This window comes from Impatiens glandulifera, chromosome 4, assembly GCF_907164915.1.
Source record: "Impatiens glandulifera chromosome 4, dImpGla2.1, whole genome shotgun sequence".
Taxonomy (NCBI): Eukaryota; Viridiplantae; Streptophyta; class Magnoliopsida; order Ericales; family Balsaminaceae; genus Impatiens; species Impatiens glandulifera.
The window spans coordinates 18429823-18435281 of NC_061865.1; the positions used below are offsets into that span (position 1 = coordinate 18429823).

The 5459-nt window shown below is 36.6% G+C and overlaps 1 pseudogene; it reads left to right on the forward strand.

Annotated features, from left to right (window-relative positions):
* Nucleotides 1-1913: 1913 nt before the first annotated feature.
* On the forward strand, nucleotides 1914-2910 carry LOC124934862 (annotated as a pseudogene).
* Nucleotides 2911-5459: the final 2549 nt, after the last annotated feature.

The following is a 5459-nucleotide window of genomic DNA, read 5'->3' on the forward strand; positions in this document are numbered from 1 at the left end:
TCTTTTAACGGAAATCTTACTGATCAGCATACAAAATAAAATGAAAAGCAGCACTAATCAGTATATATTCAAACTAAAAATCTCTTTATTCAAAGAACGTTACTAAACCGCATCCGAAATGAAAAGCAGTACTAATCAGTATACAAAATGAAAAGCATATGAGAACAAAACAGAAGACTAACCTGGAGTTGCAGCCGTTCACCTGGAATTAGGATGCGACGAAGATCTTAGATTTTTTTTAAATGAGTTATTTCAGGTAACTACAAAGTATCAATGATCAAGTTTGTATAGGGTTGATGAATGATGAAAATTGATCATAAAGGATGAGAACGAATCTTACCTGCTTCATATTTACTGAAAATATTCACTGATTTCTAATCAGATTCCTGATAAAGGTTGAGTTGAAGGAACTGATCAGGTTGAGTTGAAGGAACTGATCGGTTGAGTTGAAAGAACTGATCGGTTGAGTGAGTGGAAAGATCAGAGGAGAAAGGAAGATCAAATGGGTTAGAAGAGAATCTGAATCATATCTGATTCAGATATTGAGATCAAATAGAATCAGTGGAATTGTTAATTGATTTGGGTTAGAGAGAGAATCTGAATTATCTGACATTTTTGATATTTTTGATAATGTATCAGTGGAAATTAGATTTGAAATGAGATTTGAGAATAGAGGAGATGACAAGATAAAATAGAAATAAATAAATAATTAGAAGGGTAAAATTGAAAAAAAACATAAATTTTTACCTAATTTGGTCAAACATTGATTTTTTTTAGAAAAAACCCAGACAATATCCTGATAATCCAAAGATCAAACGAGGTCTAAGTTAATTCCAAGAATGAACTTTACCGTACAATCAGAGGCGGAGCCTAGAACCTATATATTTGCATATGTCAATTTCATCTAGGCCCATCTAAAAAACAATTAATTAGTTTTTTACAATATTTGAACCCTTGTTATATAATCAGTAAAATATCTGACGTTAGAAAAAATTGGGTTCTCTATTCGGACGGTTCTCTCTCTGTTGTCTTTTAAAAGAAAAAAATAATTATTATTTTAAAAATAACTATTTTTCCCTTGAGTGAGAAAAAGAAAACAAGGCCTTGTTCGGTTCTGGGTTTTTTAAAAAACCAAGAGAGGGAAAATTTAGATGATTGGTTATGATTTTGAGAAAGTAATGATTATTTTTGGTAAAAAGACTTAAAATGTATTGTTATTTATAAATAAAATATAAAATAATAATTTAAAATAGAGATTATTTTTGTATTTTGGTTAATGATACGAGTGATGTAATGAATTAGAAGTGATTGATTGAAAAATGAATTTTGTGTGAGTTTTTTAAATAACTTAAGGAGAACAAGGCCCAAGTAACTATCAAAAACAAATTGAAAAACAATAAATTAAGTACATGAAATCGTACTACTAACGAATGAAGAATAATTACCCTTATATCATTGAAAAATAATTAAAAAATTGAGAAAGACAGTTATATGAATTAAACTACACCGTTTTATAATTATTTTTCAATTAATACATGGAGAAGACGGGAAATTATCAAATATGACCCTCAAAAGAAGAGTATCTTAAAACTAACTCAACTAAAATGAATTTACAAAAATAACTTTTTTTTTTTTTAATTTTGACCAATTTACCCTTTATAATTTTTTTTATTCCTGATTCTCTTCTCTTTTTCCTCTCATTTTCTCTCCTCTTCTTTCTCTCTTCTCATGCGGCAGCCGTTGCGCTCCCCCGACGTTATGCTCCCCCAACAAAGGAAGCCTCCCCCGACTTCCCAAGCAACGCCGGAGGATGCTTCCCCGTGCGAGCCCCCGAATCCCCAAGCAACGTCGGAGGACGACAACGAGACCCACCTGGAACTGTAGACCCGACCGACCACGCAAATTGCGCACGCATGCACCACACAATTTGCAATTGCGTCCCACGCACGCACCATGCAATTTGCGATTGCGTTCGCAAGCTTTCTTATCTTTCCTTTTCTCGGGAATATTTGCTTGAACTTGTAGAAGCGAAACCAGCCAATATAGGTAATTTTCCCTAAATGGTAGCCAAATATTGAAATTAAGCCCTGAAATATTAGGGTTTCGTGGGACTGATTTAGTTCATATGCAAGCAACACCTAGTTGTGCAGATGACTCTATTGGATTCTTTTTCCAGGTTTTGTTCTGATATTAGGATATTAGGACTGCACGTAAGCTATTTGATGAAATATCTGAGAGAAATGTTGTGTCTTGGACTGCTATGATTTCCTCTTATGCAAGATTAGGTGAAACGGGAAATGCACACTTACTGTTCGATGAAATGCCTGAAAGAGATGTTCCGTCGTGGAACTCAATTATCGCGGGCTGCACGCAGAATGGTCTCTTTATGGAGGCAATTATGCTTCATTAACGAATGGTATGGGTTACGAAATCGAATAAAGTTACATTAGTTTACCCTCTTTCAACATGTGGTCATACAGGTATGCTCCATCTTGGCAAATGCATTCATTCTTGCATCTATAGATATGGAATTAAACCAGGTTCGTTCATTTCAAGCGCTCTCGTGGATATGTATGGGAAATGTGCTAGAATTTAACATCTTGGAATTCAATGATCAATTGTTATGCCTTACATGGTCAAAGCAAGGCTGCAATTAGTGTATTCCAAGAATTATTTCAGAATAGAGATGATGAAAATGGAATAACATTTGTTGGTTTGTTGAATGCTTGTACGCATGGAGGATTAGTTGAACAAGGCAAATTGTATTTCAACATGATGATTAAAGATTACGAGATTGAACCAGAGATAGAACACTACAGTTGTCTTGTTGACCTTCTTAGTCGAGTAGGAAGATTTGAAGAAGCTATGGATGTTATGAAGAACACTACAGTTGTCTTGTTGACCTTCTGATGAGTATGTAGGTTGATGAGGTTTTTTGGGTCAAATTATGTTGACTAAAATTAACTATGGAATAAATTTATTTAATGCTGACATTATTTTGATGATGTATATTAAACTTAGTTATGATTAAGCTAAGTTGTCTTTGTGTTTTGTGCAGGAGCAAATCTGAAAGACAGTGCTAACTTAGACGTACTCTAAAGTAGGCTGTCTTAGACGTCTTACGTAGTTAGACGAGGTCGTCTAACTCCTTTAGACGCGGTCTAAAGGGACACGTAGTTAGATGAGGACGTCTAACTCCTTTAGACTTTCTTTAAAGGGAAACATATTTAGATGAGGTCGTCTAACTCCTTTAAACTTGGTCTAAAGGGAAATGTAGTTAGACGAGGATGTTTAACTCCTTTAGATGATGTCTAAAGGGAAACATAGTTAGACGAGGCCGTCTAACTCCTTTAGACGCGGTGATAGGATCAGCGTAATCGATAGAGACGAGGGTCTGACTATTGATGACGATTTCGGAAAAATGATTTGATCGAAATCCTGTTAAGGATTTAGATCACTTTCTATTCTGCGCAAACTCTTGCAAACTCTTGAACGATTCAACTGCGGAAATGTTTGCTTGAGTTTGAAGCTAAAAACTAAGAATGAAAAGATGACAGAAAGAAACAACACAACAATTTGTTAATGAATGTTTAGAGTTAACTCTCCTACGTCACCCCTTATTCCTACCACCGGAAGGATTCACTAAGCTTTCAACGAATCAAATACAATTGCACTACTAGCTTACTGTTGAGCATTTCACACTCTGTTCAACTTACAATATGAAGAATATCACTCAGCTAATAAAGTGCTTTGATTCTAACTCTCTCTTGATTAACACACAGTAAAAGCAAGAAAGCAACTGTCAATTAAGATATAATAATCTAAGTATCAATAGATCGATAATTCTTCCGTTGTCCTTGAGGATCTTTAAATAGGAGTAGATACCAACGGTCGAATCTTCATAATGACACGTGGCGAGCTTCCATTGGAACGCCTCCATTATACACAACAGACTCTGAGTACTAAGATCGTGGCCGTACCAATCTGGTATTGCGCCAAATATTCTTCAAGGATATTCCTGCAAAAACAAGTAGTGGGAAGAATATTTGCTTACGTGACATTAATCAATTGGTTGAAGCTGGATGTCGTACTGATCTTCACTGGAAAGTGGAGCAGGAGTAGCGTACAACTAGTTGATCGTGGGTAGACGGGTGCTAGATTCAAGCAACTACTTAAGCCTAGCATTAGACGTATTTCACTTAGACGACCTCCTCTAATGAAATTAGACGCCCCCGTCTAATGGCATCATCCATCAGACCACCTGGTCTAATGGGATTAGATTTCACGTCTAATTACAATTCACTTCAGACTAATCTGAAGGAGTTAGATTGCACGTCTAACTTCCATTAGTCAGACTGCACGTCTAACTATATATCCCTTTAGACTAATCTGAAGGAGTTAGACTACACGTCTAACACTCACTAGTTAGACTGCACGTCTAACTCCTCTAGTTAGACTGCACGTCTAACTCCGCTAGTTAGACTGCACGTCTAACTCCGCTAGTTGAACTGCACGTCTAACTCCGCTAGTTGGACTGCACGTCTAACTCCGCTAGTTAGACTGCACGTCTAACTCCGCTAGTTAGACTGCACGTCTAACTTCGTGCATCTAAAATCAAATCGGTCTAATAAACCTCATTAAGACCAAGTTTAATATAACTTGTTTTTGATACACCTGCCCCAAAAACAATTAGACGCATAGATTGAGTTTTATATACATTTATCATCAAAATTCCAATAGTCAAACTACTTTGACACTTAGTCAAAATAATTTGACCCAACAATTTCCCCTTTTTTGATGATGATGTCAAAACCTTTGCATAGATAACAAATTAAACATTCATCATAAAAATAAGAAGTAAAACTTGTTCATCCATCTTACATAAACACTTTTCAAAACCACCGATATTTAGAAACCATGTTTTAGAAAGCCAAAATCATAAACTAACATAAGAATAGTTTAAGGAGGAGAGAATATTGGCCTTTCCTTTTCACTCGAGGATCAATTGGATAGGTGAATCCTTCACCGCTCATCCCTTCACCAGTCAGCAGGTTCTGGAACGGAGGAAGACCGCGTCCACCACGACCACTTCCACCAGTTCTCTCACCACGATCACTGCCAGTACTTCGACCTCCACGATCACTACCACTGCTTCAGCCTCCGCGATCACCACCGTTGCGACCTCCGCCTCTTTTAGTTGGTCTTGGATTTTTATCATTGGTTGTCCTTCGCTTAAATCTGGTGCCGGTTGCAATACCGTCACCTCTTCTATCTCTTACAGCCTCGCCCTGAGTGATGATATTCTACTCTTTCTCAGCATCAGCTTTAGCATTCTCTTCATCTTGAAATTTCCTTGCAATGGAGTCAGCATACTCTAATTTTTCAACATCTGTTCTTCTCATGCTGCCTTGAATTTCAACCAGCTGATTTTGAACCAAGCTCATTGCTTCCATAACCTC